The 27489-nt window shown below is 38.9% G+C and overlaps 1 protein-coding gene across 1 annotated transcript in view; it reads left to right on the top strand.

Annotated features, from left to right (window-relative positions):
- The window catches only part of B3glct (beta 3-glucosyltransferase), a 117430-nt gene extending 114342 nt beyond the window's left edge, over positions 1-3088 (top strand). The window contains exons 16-17 of the mRNA XM_027928956.2: positions 951-1147; positions 1733-3088. The gene's annotated coding sequence lies outside the window, so the exon portion shown is untranslated. The remainder of the gene's footprint in view (positions 1-950; positions 1148-1732) is intronic.
- Positions 3089-27489: the final 24401 nt, after the last annotated feature.

Raw genomic sequence — 27489 nt, 5'->3', positions numbered from 1 at the left:
GCTATAGTATCCCTTGAAGATGCTGGTAGGGTTTCCCCTTCCTCTACTGTTTTCTCTTTGCTTTCCACTATACAAAGTCTAATCTGGGACAGAAAAGATCCATTCTTTATAGGACATATCAGGGCACATACAGGATTGCCTGGAGCCCTTAGTTTGGGCAATGATTTAGCAGATAAAACTACACGTGACATACATATTTTTTCTACGCTAGAAGAAGCTACAAATTTTCATAAATCCTTCCATGTCAATGCAATACTTTAAAAAGGCGTTTTAAAATAACTAAGGAACAAGCTAGACAAATAATAAAACAATGTCAAAATTGTGTGACCTTTTTACCACAAGTTAATCTTGGAGTCAATCCTAGAGGACTGACACCTAACCATATTTGGCAGATGGACGTCACACACTTGCCAGAATTTGGAAAGTTAAAGTATTTGCATGTTACAGTTGATACTTCTTCCGGATTTTTGATGGGCTCCCTTCATGCCGGAGAAAAAACTAGAGATATTATAGCTCATTGCTTACAAAACTTTGCCACTGTGGGCGTTCCAAAACAGTTAAAAACAGATAATGGCCCTGGCTATACTTCTACCTCTTTTAAGCAATTTTGCTCATCATTTGGCATTACTCATATAACAGGAATCCCATACAATCCACAGGGACAAGGCTTAGTTAAAAGAGCTCATGAAACTATTAAAATGTACTTATTAAAGCAAAAAGAGGGAATTAGGAAGGGGTATATATCCCCCAAAGATAAACTTAAAATAACCCTTTTTACTCTAAACTTTTAAAATTTGGATTCATCAGGGCTTAGTGCTGCGGAAAGGCACATGTGTCCAAAAAATGTACATAAGCCCAAGGTACTTTGGAAGGATATTCTAACAGGACAATGGAAAGGTCCTGACCCAGTGATTTTCTGGAGTCGGGGATCTGTTTGTGTGTTTCCACAGGACGAACAGCAGCCAATTTGGATTCCAGAGAGACTAACTAAAGCGATTTCTACAGACCAAAAAAGAAGATGATTTGGCTCAAATCCATAACAGCTGATATCCAGAACTCCAGTTTGGCTATCCTTACATATGCGACAGTGGTTCTCCCACACCTAGAGGCTAATGAATAATGAACACCATTAAGGCCTATTTCAAATGTAAGAAACCTTGGGGCTTGCTTGTGGGAATACCTTCAGACCCATATGCAAGTTACAGGAAGAAGGATGGGATATCAAAAGAAGAGTCAAACCCAGGTGGTAACCAGGATGCTTTTTTCAATATCTATTTTATTATTGCCCTTTCCCACATCATGAAGTTCTATTTTGTTTTTTGAGCTCATACAGACCTAGGTTAATGTTTTTCTGATCAGTTCTATTTTTTGACTGGAGTTTTTGAGCATTGCAATGGGGATTTCACCTGTGAAAAGCTACAAGGCCTTTACTATTATGTTATGTGTTGTATGTATTGTGTTATGTGTGCACACTTGTGTTATGTGTTGTATGTCTGTATGTGCGTATGTCCATATATCATTTATGAGGAGTGCTCATGAAAAAATGGATCCAAATATTTTTTTTAATTCACGTGATTTAAATGGTTTAATTTAAATTAGGTAAATAGCTGTTGAGGATTGTTTTAAAAGGTGGTTAACAGATCTGTTTGTTTACTTTCACCTTTCCTTTTCATTATATCTAATTCTATTCAGGATACTAAATTGTTTAGAAAATTGTTTTGTTTTTTTTTAGTGCCTGCTGGAATGTTACATAATTTTTTTTTAGCCATCACTGCCAGAATTTCTATCTTCATCCCAGTGCTGGTGAAGACAAAGATAAAACCAAACTACAGCTTCTGCGATAGCTATCACTATAAACTGATGCATCAATGAATAATGTAACTCAACAAGTGATACTCAATCAAGGAGTCGATTTACTTTGGGAGGAAATGGATATATTAATGGATTCCTCTGCTTTGAACTACTTGCAAAACTTGCCTGGACTATGTATCACTTGTATGCATTGTGAATTATCTGTTTGTGCAGTGAATTGTGGTAGTGCCGGGGTATCTTTGCTGATGGTGTCATCAATGGTACAATTTTTCCAAAAGGAGCCGTCAATGGCTTGATATCGTGGTGTTTTGTATCCTCCCCTTTCTGCTTGTAGCAGGTTATTTATGGTGTTTGTGTAAAAACCACTATCCACAAGTATGGCTAAATGCTGGGCCGGTAGTCAATGAGGGGTAAGATCCAATTGCAATGGTACCAATCTAAGACAGGAGGCTGACGCCTTGAGGTCAGCTCATCCAATGATGGGTAAGGACCATATATAGTATTGGACAACCTAAGACAGGCACGGTCCCTAAGCCACATGCTTGTTGTTTAATTAAACAGAAGGCGGGAGATGTTGAGAGCCCCAGCCGAGTCGGGATGGCGCCTGGCGTTTTGCCAGGGGGAGTGGTTGAGAGGTGGCGCCAGCGAACCATTAGGATGGTGATGGTTGCGTTCTCACGGAGTTCCTGTTGAGTTCCGGTTGAGCTCTCGCGGAGTTCCTGGAGAGTTTGCAGGGGTGGTGTTTGCGGGGTTCGGAAATAAAGTTCGTTCCTGCTTGAATCTACAAGTGGCTCGTGACCTCCCGGTTTCTCATCAAGATCCTATATCATTTCACAAACATTGGAACATCGATCCAGTGAAGGTGTGTTTCACGTGGTTGGCACCCAATGAGGAGGAAAAAGCCACACAAAAGACACAAAATGGTTTTAGAGAAGAGTTGTGAAGCCTGGCGGCCAGGGAGCATGGATTGGGGTAGGGAGCAGAAATGGAAACTTGACATTGTCCCACTGTACTGAGCTCATACTGCTACTGTGTGCCACCTGGCATTGGATACTTCCTGACTTTAGGTGCAAATCATGTATATGGCATATATTTTTTTTGATGGGGGAAGAGAAGGAATGATGGGTGAAAACAATGTTGTTGTTCTTGTTTTCCTGAGAAAATCACGTTTTTTTGACTAATGCAATTATTGTAATACGGTGATTACTGCACATTTTTTAGGCTGTGATATAGCAGCTTTATTATTGTCACAGGAAAATAAATGGTACCAGAAGTCCCTTTCTTGTTCTTTCTCTTCATTAAATGAGTTTCATTTGGGCAAGGCACTGAAGAGAAGTGATTATCGTTCTGTATAAAGAAGAGTGAATGTCGTTTGACATGGATATTGCCAATGATATGAACTTTTAAACCTTTTTATTGAAGGTGAAAATTTTTTCCTGGGAACTCAGTAGGAATAATGTTGTATTAAGGATCATTCAAGAAAGCATCATAAAAGTCTAGCTCTGCAATTCCTTCTAGTCTATATGATCATGTTGTTTTATCTATTCTTTTACTGTTTGTACTTCATAAAGAGAGAATGTGAGGTCCGCTAGAGCTTCCTATTTCTTTAGAAGTTCATCTGTGCTCTCCTTTGACCCCAAAGCCCTATCTTTATGGCTACCTGTAACAAAAGTATTGGGTGCTGACAGAAAAGTGTTAAAGTATTTAAAAACAAAATGCTGATGTGTCATTCAAGTTAACAAACCCCATGTGAGTCTCAGGAAGTGATATTTGAATCTGATGTTTTTACTCTTGTTTTTCTTTTCATGTTACTTAATGATTCTCTTCTGGCTCGGAATAAACATCCCTAGCCCCAACCAGTGCCCAATGAGACCCTCCTGGAAGGACATTATGGTGATTTGACAATTTAGCTGGGATCTTAAAGAATGAAATTTAAACATAGCATTTTAAAACGGCTCTAATTTTCAGATCATATCTTCAATAAATAGTGATTTAGCATTCAGTGTGGATGTATAAAAGGTATTCTATTTTTCATTATAGAATTCAGTTTTGTAAAGATATTTGCATAAGATATGATTTTAATATGTCAAACTTATTTTGGTATAATAGCACACCTTCTTTTTCTTTATTTTTTTAATAACTGCTAATCATTAACTTTGCTTATAATGTTTTTTATATAGCTCAGCACAGGGTTTTAAAGTCATACCACCAAAAGAAGCTTTGTGTCTTTTACGCTAATTAATTTCAATAGGAAATCAATTTTATTTTAATTAAAGTAATGTAAATAGTTGGAATTGATATCTGATTTCAAGATATTGGGGAACTTCTTTATGTTTTTATTTGTGCATTATGCATATGCATCATATTCATACTTGAGTGGAATATAATTTGCTGTATTGCAATCCCCACTCCTTCCACTTTCCCTCCACTCCCATCTGCCCCTTCTCCCCTTCCTCTGCTCTACTGATCTTCTTTCTATTTATTTATTCTTTTTTAAATTGGTGCTTTAGAGATATACATGAAGGTGGAATTCACGGTGGTATATTCGTATCTGTACACGGCATAATTTGTTTGATTTCATTCAGCGGTTCTTCCTTTTTCTTGTCCCACCTCCCTCCCTCTCCTCAATTTCCTCCCTCTACTCTGCTAATCTCTCTTCTAATTTCATGGGATTCCCCTTTCTTTTTTTTTAATTCCTTATTTTTCTCTACCTTCCAAATCTGAGAGAAAACATTTGATCTATGACTTTCTGAGTCAGGTTTATTTCACTGAGCATGTTATCCAGTTCCAACCACTTACCAGCAAATGCCATAATTTCATTCTTGTTTTTATATAGCTGAAAGACCTCCATTGTATTTCTATATCACATTTTTCTTGATCCGTTCATCTGTCGACAGGTATCTGACTGGCTCCACAAGTTGGCTATTGTGAATTGCACTGCCATAAACACTGACGTCCCTGGATCACTATAATATTGCTGAGTTTTAGATCTTTTAGATAAAATACCAAGGAATGGAACAGCTGGGTCTGTGCTTCCATTACTTGCCTTTGAGGAATCATCATACTGCTTTCCAAAGTGGTTTTGCAGTCCCATCAAAAATGTCTATCTTTTTCACCAAATCCTTACCGACATTTATTATTATTTGTATTTTTCTTTTGACAGATGTCTGTTTACTTCTTTTGCCCACCTTATTGACTGGATTATTTCTTTTTCTGGTGTTAAGTTTTTTGAGTTATATATTCAACATATTAATCCACTGTTGGGAGAGTAGCTGGCTGGCAAAGATTTTCTCCCATTCTGTTGACTCTCTTTACACTCTTATTTCCTTCCTGTGCAAAAACTTTTTAATTTGATGCCATCCCACTTATTGATACTTGGTTTTATGTTTTGAGCTTTAGGGGTCTTTTTGAGGAAGTTGGTTTCTGTACCAGTATGTTGGAGTGTTGATGTTTTCTTCTAGCAGTTACAAAATGTTTGATCTAATTCCTAGGTCTTGAGTTCACTTTGAGTTGACTTTTGTACAGGGGGAGAGATAGGGATCTAATTTCATTCTTCCATTTATGGATATCCATTTTTTTCCCCACACCATTTCTTAAAAAGGCTATCTTTTCTGCAACGTGTGTTTTTGACAACATTTCCCTGATGACTATATATGTGAGTTTCTCTCTGTGTCTTCTAGTCCATTGCTCTTCATGTCTGTTTGATGCCATTACCATGCTATTTTTTTTAGTATTTATTTTTTACTTATAAGTGGACCCAATATCTTTATTTTAATGTGGTGCTGAGAATCGAACCCAGTGCCCCACACATGCTAGGCAAGCATTCTACCACTGAGCCACAACCCCAGCCCCCATGCTATTTTTGTTACTATAGCAAGGTGGTATAATTTGAGATCAGGTGTTGTCAGATGATCAGGTGATGCCTCCTGCATTACTCTTCTTGCTCAGTATTACTTTGGGTAATCCAGGTCTGTAATTATTCCATATGAATTTTAGTACTATTTTTTTTTTAATTTCTATGAAGAATGTCATTGGCATTTTGATGGGGATTACATTGAATCTCTATGTCACTTTTGGTAATGCAGACAATATTAATTCTGCCTATCTAAGAACATAGGGGGTCTTTCCATCTTCTAGTCTTTCTTTCCATCTTCAATTTCTTTCTTCAGTCTTCTGTAGTTTTCATTGTAGAAGTTAGATTTATTCTTAAATTTTTTTTTTTTTTAGGTTATTGGAATAGTTTTCCTTTTTTTTTTTTTTCTCGGCACATTCACTATTGGAGTACAGGGAAGCTATTGCTTTTTAATTTTTGTATATCTTCTTTTTTAAAGATATTTTAAATTAACTTTTTAATTTGTTTTAATTAGTTATACATGACAGTAGAATGCATTTATGCACTTTGATATATCATACATAGATGGGATATAATTTCTCATATTTCTGAGTGTACCTGTTGCAGAATTATATTGGTAATGGAGTCACATATATACGTGCAGTAATAATGTCTGTTTCATTCTACTATTTTTCCTATCCCTATAGCCCCTCCCCTCTCCTCCCTTAAGTTCCCTCTACCTAATCTAAGGTAATACTATTCTTCTCAAGTGCTCCCTACCTTATTGTGAATTAGCATCCTCATATTAGAGAAAACATTTAGCCTTTGATTTTGGGGGATTGGCTTATTTCACTTAGCATGATATTCTCCAACTCCCATCTATTTACTGGCAAATGCCATAATTTATCTCTTCTTTAAATCTTAGTAATATTCCATTAAGTATATATATAGCACATTTTCTTTATCCATTCATCTATTGAAGGATATCTACGTTGGTTCCATAGTTAAGCTATCGTAAATTGAGATGCTATAAATACTGATGTGGCTGCATTACTATGGTATGCTGATTTTATGTCCTTTGGGTATATGCCGAGGAGTGGGATACCTGGGTCAAATGGTGGTTCCATTCCAAGTTTTCTGAGGAATCTCCATACTGCTTTCCATAGTGGTTGCACCAATTGGCAGTCCTACCAGCAATGTATGAGTGTGCCTTTTTCTGTACATTTATTGTTGCCTGTATTCTTGGTGATTGCCATTCTGACAGGAGTGAAATGAAATCTTAAAGTAGTTTTGATTTGCATTTCTCTAATTGCTAGAGATGTTGAACACTTTTTCATATATTTATTGATTGGTCATATTCTTTTTCTCTGAAGTATCTGTTTAATTCCTTAGCCCATTTATTGATTGGGTTATTTGGGTTTTGTTTTGTTTTGTTTTTGGTGATAAGTTTTTTGAGTTCTTTATATATCATAGAGATTAACGCTTTATCGGAGGTGCATGTGGTAAAGATTTTCTCCCAGTCTGTAGGCTCTCTCCTCATATTATTGATTGTTTCCTTTGCTGAGAAGAAGCTTTTTAATTTGAATCCATCCCATTTATTGATTCTTGATTTTACTTCTTGCTCTGTAAAAGTCTTGTTAAGGAAGTCAGATCCTAGGCTGACATGGTGAAGATTTGGGTCTATTTTTTCTTCTATTAGGCACAGGGTCTCTGTTCTAATGCCTAAGTATTTGATCCACTTTGAGTAGATTTTTGTGCAGGGTGAGAGAGAAAGGTTTAATTTCATTTTGCTGCAAAGGGATTTCCAGTTTTACCAGCACCATTTGTTGAATAGGCTATCTTTTCTCCAGTGAATGTTTTTAGCACCTTTGTCTAGTATGACATAACTGTATTTATGTGAGTTTGTCTCTGTGTCCTCTATTCTGTACCATTGGTCTACAAGTCTATTTGGTGCCAATACCATGGTGTTTTTGTTACTATAGCTCTGTTGTATAGTTTAAGGTCTGGTATTGTGATGCTTCTTGCTTCACTTTTCTTGCTAAGGATTGCTTTAGCTATTCTGGGTCTCTTATTTTTCCAAATGAATTTTATGATTGCTTTTTCTATTTCTATGAAGAATGTCATTGGGATTTTGATAGGAATTGCATTAAATCTGTATAATGCTTTTGGTAGTATGGCTATTTTGAAATATTAATTCTGCCTATCCAAGTTCATGGGAGATCTTTCCACTTCTGAGGTTTTCTTCATTTTTTTTTTTTTTGTTTAGTGTTCTGTAGTTTTAATTGTAGAAGTGTTTCACCTCTTTTGTTAGAATGATTCTCAGTTTTTTTTTTTTTTAGACTATTGTGAATGGGGTAGTTTTTCTAACTTATATTTCAGTGGATTCATCACTGATGTATAGGAATGTGTTTGATTTATGGGTGTTGATTTTATATCCTGCTACTTTGCTGAATTCATTTATTAGTTCTAGAAGTTTTCTAGTGGAATTTTTTTTGGATCTCCTAGATATAGACTCATGTCATCAGTGAATAATAATTTTTTTTTTTCCTATGCTGATCTTAAAACTTGCTTCTTTGTTCAGTTTTTCTACCAGCTCTAGAGGTCTTCTGGTAGAGTTTCTTGGAACTTCTAGATATAGGATCATGTCATTGCAAACAGAGATAATTTGATATCTTCTTTTTCCTGTTTATATCCCTTTAATTTCCTTCTCTTGCCCAATTGCTGTGGCTAGTTTCAAGAACTCTGTTGAATAGGAGTGGACATCCTTCTCTTGTTCCTGATTTTGGAGGGATGCTTTCAGTTTTTCTTCATTCAGTTTGGTGTTGGCTTGGGTTTGTTATATATAGCTTTTATAATGTTGAAGTATGTTTTATCCCTAGGTTCTTCAGCTGTTTTAACCTGAATGTGCTGAATATTCTCAAAGATTTTTTGTTATCTATTGAGATGAAAACGATTCTTGTCCTCAATTCTATTTATGTGGTAAATTACATTTAATGATTTTCATATGTTTAACCTTGCATCTCTGGGATGAAACACTGTGGAGCATGGTGTACAATATTCTTAATGTGTATTTGAATGGGATTGCTAATGTTTTATTAAGTATTCATCAGGAATATGTTCTCTGTAGTTTTTTTTTTTTTTTTCTTGATGTGTCTTTGTCTGGTTTGGGTATCAGGGTAATATTGACTTCATAAATGAATTTGTCCTCTCCTTTTCTATTTCATGGAATATTTTGAGGAAGTTTGGCATTTAGTTCCGCTTTAAAGGCCTGGTAGAACTCAGATGAAAATTCAACTCATCCAGGGCTTTTCTTTGGTGGAAGACTTTTAATTGCTATTTCAATCTCATTGCTTGGTATTAACCTGTTTAGGTTTCTATATCCTCTGGGTTAGATTTGGGTAGTCATATGTGGCAAGAAATTTTCAATATTGTCTAGATTTTTTAGTATAATGGGATATAGTTTCTCAAAGTAGCTCCTAATGATCTTTTGAATTTCAGAAGTGTCTGTGGCGATAGCTCCTTTTTCATCTCTAATTTTGTTGATTTGGGGATCTTTCTCTCTTTTGGTTAGTTTAGCTAAGGGCTTATCTTATTTATCTTTTTGAAGATCCAACTCTTTGTTACTTTGATTCTTTGTATATTTTACTTTCAGTTTCATTAATTTCTGCTCTGATCTAATTGTTTCCTGTCTTATACTGCTTTTGGAATTTGCTTCTTATTTTTCTTGGGCCGAGGTATAGCATTAGATTATTTATTTGAGATCTTTTTTTCTTTATTTATTTTTTGTAGACAATACTACAAACTTTCCTCTTAGAATTGCCTTCATACTATCCCTGAGATTTTGATATGTTATACTTTTGTTCTAATTTCTTTATAAGAATTTTTAAATTTCTCTCCTGATTTCTTCCATGACACATTTCTCTTTCAAAAGTATATTATTCAGTCTTCCCATGCTAATATGTTTTTTTTGTTGTGTTTCTTTTATATAGATGTTGATTCTAGCTTATCCCATTATGTTCTGATAGGATGCAAGAATTATTTCTATTGTTTTGTATTTGCTAAGACTTGCATTGTGTCCTAGAATATATCCTATTTTAGAGAAAGTTTCATGTGAAGCTGAGAAGAAAGTGAATTTGGTTGTTGATAGATGAAATATTCTATAGATGTCTGTTTGGTCCATTTGATTAATGGTATTTTTAGTTTTGAAGAGCCTTTGTTCAGTTTATATCTGAATGGCCTATTTGTCATTGAGAAAGTTATGTGCATTATTGTATTGGGGTCTACTTGAGTCTTTTTATTGCATAGGACTTGTTTTATGTACATAGGTGTGTTGAAATTTTGGGCATAAATATATGCAATCATTGTATCATGTTGTTAGATGATTCCCTTAACCAGTATGAAGTGACCTTTTTGTCTCTCCCAATGAATATTTTTCAAATATGAGAGTAGTTATCCCTGCTTGCTTTCAGTCTTTACTCACATAGTATCCATCCTTTCACCTTCAGGCTTTGAATGTCTTTGTCTGGTTCTCTTGTAAACAACATATGGTTGGGTCTTATTTTTAATCACTCTGCCAATCTATGTCTTTTGTATGGAGAGTTGAAGCCATTTCCATTCATCGCTATTATAGAGATGATTTTTATTTCCTGCCATTTTGATTTATTTCTAATATTTCATTCAGATGTGAGTCTCCTTTAATTGATTTTTATTCCAGTGAGATTCTTCCATTTGCTGCCTTTGGTGTTTATTTTTCACTTCTTCTGCATATAACGTATCATTAAATATGTTTTATGGTGCTGGCTTGCCGATTATAAATTCTTTTAGTTTCTGCTTATCATGGAAGGTTTTTTATTTTATCTTCAATTCTGAAGGATAGCTTTGCTGGTTATAGCAATCTTTATTGGCACACATTATCTTTCAGAGCTTGATATATTTCATTCCAAGGCCCCCTGGCTTTTTGAGTTTGGGTTGAGAAATCAGAGGAAATTCTAAAAGCTTACCTTTAAATGTGACCTGCCATTTTTGTCTTGTAGCTTTTAAAATTCTATTCTTAAAATGAATTCCACCATTATGTAAAATTATAATGTACCAGTAAAAATATGGCAAAAGTGAAATAATATTCTATTCTTGTTCTCTGCATTAGATATTTTAATTATAAGGTATCTTCCTCAGTATCTTTTTTGGTCTTATATCTTGGAGGCTCTAAATGCCTCTTGTATTTGGGTTTCCATCTTTGCTTTCAGTTTGGTGTTGGCTTGGGTTTGTTATATATAGTATATATACTATATATATAGTGTATATATATATATATATATATATATATATATATATATATATATATATTTGAAATTTTTTTCTGATATAATTTTACTGAAAGGCTGTGCATTCCTTTAGTTTGTATTTCAATGCCTACTTCTATGCCAGTGATTCTTACATTTGGTCTCTTAAGGTTATCCCAGATTCCTTATATATTCTGATCATTGTCTCTTATATTTTTTTGTTATTGTTGTTGACTTTGTTTTCAAGATTATGTATTTTGTCTTCATGACTGAAATTCTGGCTTTGTGGTCTAATCTGTTAGTGATATTTTCAACTGAATTTTTAATTTGATTTGTTGAGTCATTCATTTTCAGGAGTTCTGTTTTGTTGTTTTTCAGAATCCCTGTATCTTTTAATGAAATGTTCTTTCACTTCCTGTATTTTTTTCTCTTAGTTCATCAGCTTCCTAAATTCTTTTTCTGGCATTTCTTCTACAGTGGTATTAGTGGGTATTCTGGCATTTCTTCTATGGTGGTATCAGTTGTGTTGTGAGCTGTTTGGGGGGGGGGGGCTTGCTTCCTTGCTTTTTCATATTGTCAGTATTTCTTCCAATATGCTGGGATGATTATCTCTTCTACTTTTATATGTGAGTTTTTAGTGAGCTGATTTCTCTTTATTATGTGTCCTAGGTTGGGTAAATGTCTTGGTGACAATATTTTCACCCAGTTTGCTCTTATGTTCAGTCTGGAACAACACACTAAGAGGAGACATGAATCCCCAATAATTACAGCCACTTCAGAACAGAGCCTTCTACTAATAAATCTTTAAAATAAAAACTTACTAAAATGTTCTTCAGCAATCTACTAATCTGAGAGGTAAATGGCAGCAATTTTCTTGAATTGGTTGAGAAACTGAATAATAAGAAAAATAAAATTGCTCTTGAGCTCTGTTTGGCTCTCTGATCAGCTATTCTCTCACTGCCTCAATCTGGGCTGGGGAACAGTTCAGACTTACATCTGTTTCACCTCCACCAGTTTATTTATTTTTCTTGCTGGGGTTTTTGAAATAGAGTCCCCCTTTTTTCTGGGGTTTAAGTTGTTGTGCCATTTATTTACTCTCAACTCTGATCCATAGTGGTCAAATTTGTTTGGAGAGTCTATACAGAGTTTCAGTCCCTTTTTGGCTGGCCAACTCTGGTAAGCCCCTCTCTCTGGAAGTCTCAGACCATGTACAGGGGCGAAGAGAGTGAATGTGTCAACCTATTCTCTAGCCCTTTCTAGGCTTGAAAGATGTGACGTAGGGATCACCAGATTTGCTCTGAATTTAATTGGTCTCAGTTCCCCAACCCCCACCATGAAAGGTTTTTTTTAGGCTCAGTTTGCCAGTGTGAATTGCTGTCTTGACTGAGTCTTGGGGAGATGCTGTGATAGTGATGCTTCCTTTGAACCGCCTTAGTCCTTTCCCCCAAAGGATAAACTCATAGATTAAATGAATGTTAAAAAAAAAAATAGCTCACTAGGAGTAAAGAAGTTGGGGTATGAAAGCAGAAGGAAGGTTGGAGTATTAAAAAGGTGAGAAGAGAGAAAGTGGAAGAGAGGTGATACATGAAGGCTTTAAAGAGGGAGGAATTAAAGAAGAAGAAAAAGGGAGAGAACAAGATATTTTGCTATTAGAGGTTGAGGCAAGGAAAGTAAGAATAATAAAACAAGTAGAGCAAACAACACCAACCCTGCCCCTAACCTGAATTAAAAAAAATCTATTAAAAAATCAAACAAATCACTGCCTCTTAGAAAAAGAAAACTAAATAGTAAAAGGTTAATAAAAGGAAAAGACATGATAAAATAGGGGGGAAATTATGTATATATGTATGTACTCATATATACAAATATAACCACAACAATTCAAATAATAATAGAAAAAGAATAAAAGAAAAATTCTTAATTAAAAATGCTGGAATTTTTTTTTTTCACTGAGATGTCTCTACCTCTTAGAGAGAGCAAGAGCTGGGTGATATTAAATCCAACCTCCTTTTATGATTTTGACCATTTCACTCACTGGAATTCACTGGAAGTGTAGCTGGTTAAAATAGCTCTCAGCTTCTCTGCTCACCAGCATGGGGGGTGGGGATAAAACTAGAAGTAACTTCTATTGAGATTTTGTCCAGATGTCTTAGATCTGTGCTCTTCCTATTTGGATGTGGTACAGAGAAATATTTGTGTAGTTCTTTTTGCTGGGGTAGTGTTCTAAATGGAACTTTGGACCATCATTTGGAGCAATACTCTGGAGATATTATATCCTTGTACCCCCCTCCCCCAGGGTAGAGTAGATGAGTATCTCAGCAGAACCTCAGGATTCTAGCAGCCCCCCAGATTTCTACTCATAGGGCAGGGTACCTGCCACTCTGGGTGGATGTTGCATGGTACCCCACCATTAAACATGAACTTCCAAGCCTCCATCCCTAAATATAATCTGATTCTTTTCAGCTGGTCATTTACTCCAGTGTTCAAAGAGATAGCTGGTTGTCTTCCCCTATAACACACTGACTTGTTCAATGTCCTCAATCCTTTTCAGTTGGTCTTTCATATCACAGAGCCCAGAGGGAGCTAGCAGGTTGCACTCTCCCCCATATCTCTGTCTTGAATCTCCTGTATCTACTACTGTTCTCTATAACTGCTTTTGCCAGGTGCACTTTTAAGTCACTTTGTAATCATTGGCCAAGGCAGAGTGGAAGTATTTGCCAAGAACCCTTGGGTTCCCATAGGAACAAAATTCATTATAAACCCCTCAAGCTGGACCTCCATCTCAGTTCTTCACTTATCAGTTGAGAATCATGGAGCACAAACAACTCTGCTGCGAGTCTTTGTTTCAGCTAATTACAGGCTGCCTTCTTCAGGTTTTTATGTGCCAAATTTGTTCACCACGTTTCTCTTTCCCTTTGTGTTGCGCTTCCCTTGTCAGTGACAGAGCAGCCCTGCTGCTGCTGGGCTCTGGTGTATTTCCTTAGACCCTTTGTTCACAACACCAGACTCTCTGGGCTTCTCCTAATCTCTGCCAGACAAATATTGACTCACATTGATTTTCTCCAGATGCCTACCTTGTTACGAAGCAGTATTCCTGTTGTTTCAATTCCAAACAGCAGAGTGTGGGAAGTGCCTTCTACTTCACCATTTCAGACCCTTCCCGTGTGTATTTTAACAATTTCTTTTTCAAGTAGCTTAAGTCTAACTCATTTTTCAGAATGATGCAAGAGCATTTACTATTTTTTCAAAATAGCAAGTACCAGATCTAGTGTGTTGCCATCCGGTGCGTACCTGGTGTCTCAGTCCTACAACAAAATCCACTGGACTCACTGTTGTGGGAATGGGTTTTGTGACTCAACCAAGGAGTGGATCAGGGACAGTCAGTTGGACGAGAGGCACCATGAGGATTTCAGATGGCATCAGCATGGTTGTCTTTACAGCTGGAATGGTGGTCACTGCCACCTTTGTGTTCTCTGCAGTGACACCCCTGGAGGACCCTGTCTTTCTATACCAGTGAACAGTCTTCAGTTCTTTCTGCTCCTGTCGACTACTTGTTACCAGCCTGAGAACTCCGTTTAACTTAACGGGAAGGAACCCGGCCTGTCTGCACTTGGAGGTCCGTCTCAAGCTTTCTTCTGTTATGATCAGTGCCTTCTGCTGATCCTGGAGAACCTCCTCTCGTATTTTTAGGTGTTTTGTTCATTATGTTTACTTTTTTGGAACTATGTAAGCCTGACCACAAATAAAACATTGTTGCCTAAATTTCTGATCTTTCAAACGTTCTATGTGTTGGTCCACACCTAGAGCGAAAGTTAGGAGGAGTGTGAGGAAAAGGGGTCAATGAAATCAGGGTGGAAAGTTGGCAATTCAGTAAATACAATTTTAAGAGAGAAAAATTAATAAAAGCTATGCTTTTTAGAAAAAGAACAGAGGGTGAAAGTTCAGGTTATTAAGCTATTTTCCTTTACTATATAACAAATCAGAAATGCTATTTGAGAGCTGATCCCCATTTAGTTCATATCTAAAGAATCAGTTTTGAGTCCGAACTTTCCAGGACAGCTACTGTCTGTCCTCTTCACCTTTCCTTTGGCTTTTAAACAAAGATTTCTTTCCAAATGGCTATTTTTATCTTATGGAAGTTAACCTCAAGGATTTAGGTGTGGAAGGTCATTTTTACTTTTAAGCCATTGCTGATGATATAGCTAAAGCAAGGATTTTTTTTATATCTTTCTTAAATCAGAAATTCATTGATACCGGGCTGGGGATGTGGCTCAAGCGGTAATACAATCGCCTGGAATGCGCGGGGCGCTGGGTTTGATCCTCAGCACCACATACAAATAAAGATGTTGTGTCCACCGAAAACTAAAAAATAAATATTAAAAAATTCTCTCTCTCTCTCAAAAAAAAAAAAGAAAGAAAGAAAGAAAACCCTTATACATTGCTTGGGAACCCAAAACAATAGTATGTACATGGATATTTTAATACTGCTCTCTACCTTTCCTGATTTATTGAAGACCTTTAAGTGTTTCCACATGATAGTTGACCATATATATATATATATATATATATATATATATATATATATATCCTAAAAAATTTACATGTAGATGTTTGTAAAAATGTTTTTGATGTCTTCCATTCATAATTAGAGTTGTAATTTCTATGGAATAAGATGAAGCAGTCAAGAAGTCATTCAAACACTGTTTAGTGAACACACTACTCCCCACTCTATTCCTGCCATCTTTGAGTGGCTATGATATGTCACTATTACTCTTGCAAAATATGTTTTCCTTATACCTACAGAGTGAAGAGTTTAGCTCATGGTTTCACTTTAAAGGCACTGATATTCTAAGAGTTTGTTCACCTCTTTTCCTACATTAATGGGAGTTTTTTGGGGAGGGGCACATCATGGACAAACCATAATATTCTATCTACCCTTTGACCACCAGAGTTTATGTCCATTTCACAATACAACATGCATTTTGTTCACCTCCAAGAGACCTGTAGTCTTGGTTTTAGTCAGCTTTTGTGTTTCTGTTGAACAAAAGACATGAAAAGAACACTGTGGAGGAGGAAAGGTGTATTTTAACACACAGTGCCAGAGGTTTAGTCCATGGCTGGCTGACTCCATGACACTAGTCCTCAGGGGAGGCAGAAAGATACCTTCAAGGTATCTTTCCTATTGTGTCTGTGCATCTTAGCATCTCTTCAGGGCCTGTGTGCTCTTCAACAAGCTTACCTTTCTTGTCCCCAGCTTTACACATAGTTTTCTGGCCAAACCTGAAATTTTTAAAAAATCCTTTAGCTGTTTTCTGCTCCTGATTCTCAGAGTAAACCTGGCTGAAAGCTTCCAGCAATATCCACTGATTGAATGCTGTGCTGCTTTTGAAAATTTTTCTGCCAGATTAATTAATCCATCACTTTTAAATTGAGCCTCATACAATGAATGTCTCAGGCATGGGCTTAACGTAGCCAAGTTCTTTAGTAGAATATAACACCAGTGGCCTCATCATTTTTCTCTAAAAGCTCATGAGCACAGTCTGCATTCTTATTAGTAATCTGGTTTTCTGAACTCCCACCAGAATTTCCCATTAAGCTCCACTTACAACATTATAAAGCTTTTTGCAGCCTGTAACTTTAAACTTTTAAAAATTTCCCCCACAAACCAGTTCCAAAGGCTTCTGAAACACATGGCCAGGTTAGTCAGAGCAAAGATCCCAATTCTAAATACCAATTTCTGTTTTAGTCAGAGTTTGTGTTGTGACCAAAAGTACCTGACAAGACCAACTTAAAGGGGAAAGAGTTTAGGGGATCATAGTTTCAGAGGTCTCAGTCCATAGATGGCAGCTCCCTTGCTCGGGCCCAAGGTGAGTGAACCCTGGGGGACAGGCCCAGTGGAGGAAAGCCGTTCAGCTCATGATAGGGCTCAGGAAGCAGAGAGAGAGAGAGAGGATAAGGAGCCACAGGAAACATGCACTCTTTCAGGGCATGACCATAGCGATTTGCTTCCTCCAGCCCCACTCCCCTGCCTATAGTTACCACCTCATTCATTTGAACTAGGATGAACTGATTAGGTTACAGCTCTCACAATTCAGTCAGTTCACCTCTGAATATTCCTGCATTAAAGGAGCTTTGGGAGGGACATCTCAGATCCAAACCATAACAAAGAGAGGAGAAGGGACATTAATGAACAAGATGGTTTCTGATAACAATGATGCTACAAAGACACTAAGAACAGAGTAGTGTGATGGTAAGAACAGGGTAGAACTACTTTGGGAGGAATGGGCAGAGAGGTCCTATCTGAAACAAAGGAAGCAGGAATACAGAGATCTATGGCAGGAAAAGGGAACAGCCAACATCAAGGCTCCACTATGGGAAAAAGCTTAGATGTCTGAGCAAAGAAAGCAAGCCTGTGTGATTATTTCTTTGATAGGAGAATTCACCATCAAATGAAAGAAGGGGGTAAGCACTGATATAGGAAGATTTTTTTTAGATTTGTTGACATAAACACATGGTGTTTATATCTGGTCATTTCTAATGTGAGATAATGTTATCTATAGTGTCTTTTTATATATGCTTGCTTTTATGGAGAACAGCAGCATGAATTTTAGTAACAGCAATGACCAACACTTACATCGTGCTCTCTAGATTTGGCACGAAGTGTCTCCTATGTTAACTTAATTAATCTTCATAGTAACCCTTTTAAGTGTCTATGTTTGTTTTCTCCAAACTATGTTGGAGTAATTGAGACATTCAGAGATTCTGTCATCAACTGAAGATTACATATCCAGTAAGTGGCAGCACTAGGTGAACTCAGACATTTTTGACCTCAGGGTCTATGCTTTTAATCCCTTTTCTCTTTCACCTCTATCAAGAACATGTAGCCCCCTCCAGATGGAATGTATATCCAGCTCTAAACACCTGCACAAGTAAAGATGATGGAGAATCCAAGGATTAACCATGCATAACAGAAGAGAGATTACAAGACAAAAATACGGCCATCTATCAAATAAATTATAAAAGTGGTATGTGCTGGGAGATTGAAAAAGGAAGAAACTGGCTAACTGGGGTTGGATTTTAAACATTTGTACTGCTCCTTTTGAAAATAACATATCTAGTAAAGGTAAATATATTCATACCCACTGACTTGTAGTTTTTCTCAGATACTCACCCTAGTGAGTTCTTCCATTCATGATTCAGGAAGCACGCACAAGAACTTTCACGGCCACAAATGTTGTTTGTCAGAGCTGAAAGCTGAAACCAACCTATGTCTCCATTCCTTTAGGAATGGGTAAATAAGTTGTGGCATATCTTTTATAGTATCTTTATATTGTACATATGTATATCTTTACAGTGTAGTAACTAACATGAATGACCTGCAGCTAAATGCAATATCTGAATGTGAAACAAATTAAAAAGTCAGAATTTGATTGAAATCAAATTCTATGCATGTATTATTGTATCAAAATGAACCCAATTCCTATGCATAACTGTAATTCTCTAATAAGAATAAATATTTTAAAATAAGACTTTTTGTAGTATTTCAATTACATAATTTAAAATATCCAAGATGAAAAAATAAGTATATATATACATATGTACACATATATCTTACATACACATATCTTTAATAAAACCCCATAAAGTTAGAGACGAAAATCACAGAATTAAAGATATTGGTTACGTCCACGACAAAGAAAGGGGTATAGAGTAAGCTCTGAGAGTGACACCAGGGGGACTCAAAGGTAATGGTCATATTAAAACGGGAGTGGAGGGCCATGCCCTCCGGGGTTGCAGCAGACCCCAGCAGTTCACCATGAGATTCTTCTTCCTTCAGGATTCTTGTCAGGTAAATTTGAAGAATGAAATCCACAGACCAGGATGAGTGAGTGTAAGGGTAGGATTTATTGACTAGAAACAGGAATAGAACTCTTACACTGAAGAGGGAACCCCAGAGCAGGCTTTTTCCTTCTGGGTGTGCTAGTCTAGGGGTTAAGCTAGCACTTGGGTCACTGCTATTGGACCAAACTTATGCTCATTAGGGTTTGAAAAAGTGCTAATGCTATCCGTCCAAAATTATGCCAATTAGAGTTTGGAAAGGAAATCGCGCTATTGATTACTCCTGAATCCCATTTAGGTTTGCCTTACTTCCATTTTTCCCCCTTACCAGGAGAGGGAGAAGTCATTGAATTGCCGTGCTCAGTGGGAAGGCTGGCAGGGCAATGCGCTTCTGCAACGGGCATCCCTACTGTGTGCAGGCCCAGCTACTGCAGGGTGACAGGGTAGACTTGTCCCTGCTCATCTCCGTGCTTCAGGACCACCACCATGCAGGCTCCACGCCCCGGTGGGCTATGCTTGCCACCTGCGCTCCAACCCACCAGGGTTGCCACTTGGCTGCTCCACAGCTCTGCGGCTGCTGCTTTGCAGGAATCAGTAGGCTGGCTACCAAGCTTGGCAGCCCTGGAGGAGTGTCAATTTCTATTTCTTAAACAGGTTGGTGTGTGTGTTTTATAAGTACTCTTTACACTATATCTATGTGTATGTTTGTGTGTTTATAAGTGCTCTTTATACTATATATATGTATATGTGCATATATATGCATGTGTGTACATTTTGAATATCACTTGAAGTTTGTTCAACACTTAATTTTAATGTAATTAGTATTAATAGTGACTGATCTAATTTTCTTAAAAAGTCTCATTTTGCACCTAGTGTGCATGAATGTATTTCCTGTGGCTGCTGTAACATTTATCACAAACTGGTTGAAATTATCATTGTTTTGTGTTTGTTAAAATTGTGAGAGTCCAATAGCCTTATTGCATGCTCTTCCACTTCTTCCCCTTTCGGTCCAAGCTGGCATGGTTTCTGCTGATATAACAATCTCAAAAACTTTGTGAGTCTCCTATGTACATTAAAGGCATCCATGTCATTATATAAGGGGTTGCTTCACAGATGGTTCTGATCATATCATCTCTATTCCTGAGTTCTACCCAGTTTATTGGGGAATTCATGAGCCATGCACTCCAAAAGAACCCTCTGTGTGAAGGAATATCTAACTTTTTGATCCTTTTCAAGGTGCTATCTTGATTGTCTAGATGTATCCTTAGAGTTTTTCTCAGAGCATGCTTTCCTAATAGTGAATCTCCTCATTTTAACATTTTTTACAATCGGGATCACCTGAGACTTTGCCAAATTGTCAAGGCCAGGTTCCTTTTTTGCTGAACAATTATTCACTTAATTTATCTCTTTCCTCTCAAATTTTACTATGGATTGAGTATCTCAGATTCCCAAATGCTTAGGAGCAGAAATGTTTCAGAATTTAGAGTTTTTCAGATTTGGGGATATTTGAATGGACTTTACCAGTTGGCACTCAAAGAGTTTCAGATTTCAGAACATTTCAAATTTCTGAATTTCGGTTTAGAGAAGTTCGACCTGTGCAGCTGTAAGAAGAAACCACATTGTAACTTCAGTACTTTGCTTTTGCACCAAGTATGCAAGAGTTAGTACATGGCTTACAAGCTCTTCTTTCCAAAAACTGTAGGACATAATTAAGCATCTAGCTTAATTATGCTCTCACTAGCATCCCCTTTCTTCCAGTTTCGAAAACCATTTTCTTTACTTCAAAGCTCTCACCCACAGTGCTGTTAAGGTTTAAATTTTGCCAACACTTGGTTTCTGATGTGGCATTTTCTCCATGCTCCTCCCTTCTCTTGCATCTTCCCCTGAACCATTAAGGTCCTTTCACAACAGTCTGTTTAAAGGAACGTAGGCTTTTTGTCACCAGGGACTGCAAACATTTTCTAAGATTTTATTCATTACCTAGTTCCAAAGCCACTTCCACATTTTGAGGCCTCCATTACAGTAGTACCTCATTCCCCAGCATCAAAATAGGTATTTTGGGTTGTTATAACAAATTACCCACAACGTTGGTTGCCTAAAACAATGGAAATTGATTTGCTTAGAGTTCTGGAGGCCAGAAATCTGAAGTCAGCATCGTTGCACCAAAAATCAAGGAGTTGGCGGGCAGTGCTCCCTCCAGATATGCGGCTTACCTCTAGCGGCTTCTGGTGGCTGCAGCATTCAGCCATTCATGGCCACATTGCTCTGTGGTCACATGACTCACTTTCCTCTGTGTGCAAATCTGCCTCTCATAAGATATGTGATTATGATAACGATAATCCCCTTCTATCTCTAGATCCTTTACCTAAACACATCCACAGATTCCCACGCTCCCTTTTTTGCCATATAGTTCATAGGTTACAAGGACTAACGTGGATTTGCGGGGTGGAGGAATGGGAGAGGCATTCAACCTCCTGCAGGATGCGCTCCTTGTTGTAGCTCATGAGGGAATTAGGGGAGGTTAGGGAAGACATGCTCATTTATTCATTCATTGGACAAATGTTCTTTGAGTGACTTAATTGTGCCCAGCAACGTACTAGACACTGTGCATTGCACTGGGGACTCAGTGGTTCCACCCAAATCATCCCACACCAAGAAAAACCACGTTTTCTTTCTTTTTTAATTTTAAATATAAGCCTAGTTCTTTGGGCAGAGAAGAAGTTAAAGACCTGCCTTGTGGCATTCTGGGCTTTTTTGCACACCTCTGCAGGACATTTACACACATCTCTAAGTGTAGAATTCCTTCCACACTCTTACCTTCCTGCTCTATTCCTTCTCTGGGTTTCTCTTAATCCCTTACCCAGACTGGAAGCTGTTCTGCTTCTCTGTATTGAGGTGGAAGAGCACTGGATTAGAAGGAGCCAGTGCTAACTTTCCTATGCAGTTTCGGGAAGTTTCACTTTGTGTCTTTGGGCATCTATTTTGTAATCAAATGAAGCGATTTGAACTTTAAAACATTATTATTTTACCATCTAAATATAGGACCTGCATCACATCGCTAAATATTCCCCATAGGTGCAATTTCTGCATCTGTACTGCTTTATAAAAAGACCTTAATTTCAAGACTTCAAGATTCTCTAATTAAAATGAATTATCTGCTCTATCACCTTGGAAAATCTTGTCATACTGAGTTTAATCAATTTGAATATAACTGACTTTGATTCATGGATGCACAAACATAGAAAAATTCTGTAATAAGAAAATTTTAAGACAACATGTTTTTATGGATGCAAAAGTTAACTTTGGCTTTCTCAGTAACAATTTCTTCAGCATCTATTATCTTCCAGTTTTTGGAGATGTAAGAGTGAGCAAAAGCAGAAAGTTTATGTCTTTGTTGAATTTATAATGTAGAGCATGGGTAGGAATTAAGAATGACTACTACTAATGAAATGTATAAACTTTGATAAGTGTATATTAGGAACTGTGATTTTAAAAATTTTTTAAAAAGCAATTATCTAGGGGGGGTCAGGGGAGAGTGTTCCAAGATACATCATGTACAAATGCCCTGTGGCTGGAATGTTCAAGGATCACACTTTACATACCCCTTTCTTCATTTAATGTATCATTGACATCTCACATTGTATGTTTATAATAGAATTTATCTAAAGAAGTCTGTATTATTATTTTAATTCTTTGCTCTTTTCACACTTTGAATCAATTTGTATAAGAGATTTGATTGAAGCAAGAAAAGGATGATTTAGCGCAGACATTATGGCAATGATTTTGACTTAGTTACATTGATCATATTAGGTGCGTGAACTATAGAACTTTTTTTTTTTTTTTTTTTGGTACCAGAGATTGAACTTAACCACCAGGGAAATTAACCACTGAACCACATCCCCAACTCCTTTAATTTTTAAATTTTGAGTCAATGACTCACTAAGTTGCATAAGTCCCTGGTATGTTTCTGAGGCTGGCTTTCAACTTGCAACACTCCTGCCTCAGCCTCCTGAACTTTTTTCCTTTGAATATGTTACTTTGAAATAAGTAAAAACAAAATAATAAAAACCACCTGAAATCCAACTCCTAAACATGAACCCATCTCCTAACTTCCTTCTCTCTTGCCCTCTCTCTTGCTTTATGTATTTACATGTGTGCTCATAAACACACACACACACACAAATGCAGTTGCTTTGTACATACCGATAGCAAAATTTGGGGTATCTGTTCAGGATTATTTATTTAGACTAAATCCCTACTTGTGAAATAGTAAATAGAATAATATAAACATTTTAATGCATTTATTATCAATCACCGAAGAGCAATCTAGCAATATACCAAGTTCTACTTCCACCAATTCCGTAGAAATTTTCATATTTCATGATAATCTTCTTTATGAGAGCCTTCTGTCTTCTTCTATGTTTCATTCTTCATTTTGATTTAAATCTAACTGTTAATTATTATACCGGAGAGTTCCCAAATGAAAGGACTTCAGCTCACTCATTTTTATGCCCTTGACTGAGAGCGTGTTCTCAAAAAAATACTGAAGACTATCACTCTGTAGGTCAGCCAGAATGGTCCATACAGGGCTGACTACCTGCTCCTTTTACACTGAGGATGCTCTCTCTGTCCTTTATTTAACATTTTAGCTAATGTAAGGGGTTTTCCCCCACATATTTCCGCAATATATGATCTAAAGTATTCCTCTTTTTGAGATTCTAAGGGTATTACGTATTGAAGTTAAGAGGGCAGTTTATATCCTTCCAAAAATAAATGGAGCAGATTTTTTTTTTTTTAAATTGCTGTCTGGAACAAAAGCCCCATCATAACAATGCATTGTGGGCAGGATTTGTTTCTACCAGGGAAAGTGCCTCTCCATCTCTCTTCTCTCATTACCTACCCCAGGCAGATCAGCTGCTCCCAGTCCACCATCAACCGTGGGACTCCTTTCAGCTCTTATCACCTGTGGTGAGGTGAGACACGCAAATAGGGCAGAAGAGATGGTTTGCCACCCATTGACCACCTGTAAAGCTGCTGCCCTCTGTGACGGCTTTCATCTCCTTTATAGACAGGCTTTGTCCCTTCCTCTGTTCTGTGTCTCCACAGGGGCCTGGCTGGCACCCTGCACATGCATCAGGCTTGTCAATTAATTTTATATATGGCTTTTTCCCTCTGGTCTTTACCCACTCTGGATATCTGGATTGTCAGGAGGGAATTTTCTGTTTTGATCTAGAAAGAATTTTGTCTTTCTTCTCTTGCCAACTTCATCCTGCCTTGGGTTAGATGAGATTTGTGTCTAATCATTGTAACCGTTGTTCCTTCTGATATCCCAGCTCATTGAACAGTGCCAACCCTACCGTCCAGGCTCAGGAAGCCTTGGAAGAGGGGATGAATAAGGGACTGGACTCTTTAGTGCTTCCCATGTCAGCTCAGCAAAAAAAGGGAAAGAAAAAGAGGCACCCAGTTCTCCCCCAGAAGAAGGCAGGGTAGCTGGCTGCAGCAGCCATGTGGAAGGGGGACGGAGACACCTCCTGCTGGCTGCAGGTCTGACTTCAGAGGGGACACGTCCTTCACCATGTAAAGCAGATCAGGAAAGGACGTCTTGGGAGCTGGGTCATTCCTAATCTTCAACCATGTTTCCAAGGGGCTTTAAGACCCAAATGTATTCAGCCATAGAACAGGTATTTTCAGGCTGCAATTCGCCTGCAGCTTGCAGACAGATTGCTAGGGTTCAGTGCCTGGGTGCTTCTTAGAACCTGATCCTATCGGAGCGAACACCGAGCGCGGGGCCGCCGAGTTCCGGCTCCCGGAACCGTCCCGGAACCGCCCTGGCCCACGGCTGCTGAGCCTGCGGAGGCTGCTTCTTGGACCCTGCTCCTATCAGAGCATACAACAAGCACTAAGCAGCCGAATTCCGGCTCCCGGAACTGAGCCCGCGGGGACTGCTTCTTGGAGCTTACACTTATAGGAACTTACACCGAGCACGGAGCGGCCGAGTTCCGGCTCCCGGAACTTCCCTGGCCCGGGGCTAGGAGCCCGCGGAAACTGCTTCTCGGTCCGGGTCCTGCTGAGGGCCGGTCAGGACTCACCCGGTGCTTTGGTTGCCCGGCAAGGGGAACGAAATGCTGCCATTCGCATAGGATACCAACATGGCAGAGATCTGATGTCATCAGAAAGCGGCGGAGGAGGGAACTTCATCAATACCAGTGGTGACATAAGCAGTTGGTCTCCTGGTAGGGGGGGTGAGGCACAGTCACCCGAGTCTCCTCAATTTGTCGTCGAGCCAGAGGGGAGGAGCCGGGCCGCCGCCAGCGCCCGGAGCAGGACCAGCGGCTCGCCAGCGTGGTGACCGCATGACCCCAATTGGAGAGGGGGCGGAGCGGAGCCGCCACCCGCACCTGCAAGGTGGGCAGACCTGCGACCCAGTGGTACATGGGTGTGGTAGGAGGGGCAGGGCAGAGCCGCCGTTCGCGCTTGCAAGGTAAACAGACCTGTGACAGCCTGGCGGGTCAGGCCCAGTGGCCTGCCAGTGTGGTACACACGTCACCCCAACTGGAGTAGGGGCAGAACAGATCCTTCTCCCACGCCCGGATCAGGCCCTGCCGGTGTGGTGGTCACGTGACCCCAATTGGAGTGGGGGCGGAGCGGAACCGCCACCCGTGCCGGCAGGGTGAGCAGACCAGTGATCAACCTGCAGATCAGGCCCAGGGGTCCGCAGGCTTGGTAGGAGGGGCAGGGCAGATCCGCCGCCCGCGCCTCCAAGGTAGGCAGACCTACAACAGACCGGCGGATCAGGCCCAGGAGCCTGCCGGCGTGGTACAAACACCACCCTAATTGGAGTAGTGGCAGAGCAGAGTCGCCGCCCGTGCCAGGAACAGGCCCAGCGTCCTGCAGGCGGGGTAGTCACGACACCCCAATTGGAGTAGGGGCAGAGCAGAGCCTCCACCCGTGCCCGAAAGGTGGGCAGATCTGCGACCGACCAGCGGGACAGGCCCAGTGGCCTGCCGGTACGACAGACACGTCACCCCATTTGGAGTAGGGGCAGAGTAGAGCCGCCGCCCGCGCCTGCAGGGTAGGCAAACCTGCAACCGACCGGCAGATCAGGCCCGGTGGCCTGCCGGCGTGGTACACTCGTCACCCCAATTGGAGTAGGGGCAGAACAGAGCCGCCGCCAGCTCCCAGAACAGGCCCAGTGACCTGCCGGCGTGGTAGCCACGACACCCCAATTGGAATAAGGAGAGAGCAGAGCCGCCGCCCGCACCTGCAGGAAAGATACGCAAGCAGTATGAAAAGACAAGGAAAGAAAGGACCACAAGCAATGCAGGTCAACGCAACTTTAGAAGAGGTAACAGCTGCAGCAGATGGAATGTCAGATAAAGAATTCAGGATATACATGCTTCAGATGATCTGGAGTATCAAGGAAGACATTAAACAGCAAAATCAGACAATGAAAGATCACTTCGACAACGAATTACGCAAACAAATCCAGGAAGCAAAGGATCAACTATACAGGGAGATAGAGGTTATAAAAAACAAACAAACAGAAATCCTAGAAATGCAGGAAGCAATAAACCAACTTAAAAACTCAATGGAGAATACTACCAGCAGAGTAGAACACTTAGAAGATAGAACATCAGACAATGAAGACAAAGTATTTCAACTGGAAAAGAACATAGACAGCTCAGCAAGACTGTTAAGAAACCATGAGCAGAACATCCAAGAAATATGAGATAACATTAAGAGACCAAACTTAAGAGTCATTGGGATACAGGAAGGTACAGAGCTCCAAATCAAAGGAATGAGAAGTCTATTCAATGAAATAATACAAGAAAACTTCCCAGACTTGAAGAATGAGACAGAATCCCAAATCCTAGAAGCCTACAGGACGCCGAATGTGCAAAATCATAAGAGATCCACACCTAGACACATTATAATGAAGATGCCCAACATACAGAATAAGGAGAGAATTTTAAAAGCTACAAGAGAAAGGAAGCAGATTACATTTAGGGGTAAGCCAATCAGGATAACAGCTGATCTTTCAACACAGACTCTGAAAGCTAGAAGATCCTGGAATAACATATTTCAAACACTGAAAGAAAATGGGTTCCAACCAAGAATTGTGTATCCAGCGAAATTAAGCTTCAGGATGGAGGATGAAATTAAAACCTTCCACGATAAACAAAAGTTTAAAGAATTTGCAGCTAGAAAACCATCTCTTCAAAACATCCTCGCCAAAGCATTACAGGAAGAGGAAATGGAAAATAACAATGAAAACCAACAGTGGGAGGTAGGACAGTAAAGGGGGGGGAATAATCAAAGAGGAAAACAAACCATGTTTAGTAACAGAAATAAACAAATATGGCTGGAAGAACAACCCATATCTCAATAATAACCCTAAATGTTAATGGCTTAAACTCACCAATTAAGAGACACAGGCTAGTAGAATGGATCACAAAACAAGACCCAACAATATGCTGCCTACAGGAGACGCATTTGATAGGAAAAGACATACATAGGCTGAAGGTGAAAGGTTGGGAAAAATCATATCACTCATATGGACTTCGGAAACAAGCAGGAGTGTCCATACTCATATCAAATAAAATAGATTTCAAGCCAAAGTTAATCAAAGGAGATAAAGAGGGACACTACATACTGCTTAAGGGAACCATACAACAACAAGACATAACAATCATAAATATTTATGCCCCAAACAATGGTGCAGCTATG

Source organism: Marmota flaviventris, chromosome 4 (assembly GCF_047511675.1).
Source record: "Marmota flaviventris isolate mMarFla1 chromosome 4, mMarFla1.hap1, whole genome shotgun sequence".
Classification (NCBI taxonomy): Eukaryota; Metazoa; Chordata; class Mammalia; order Rodentia; family Sciuridae; genus Marmota; species Marmota flaviventris.
The sequence above is the reverse complement of the archived record's forward strand: the minus strand, read 5'-3'. Positions and strand labels throughout refer to the sequence as shown.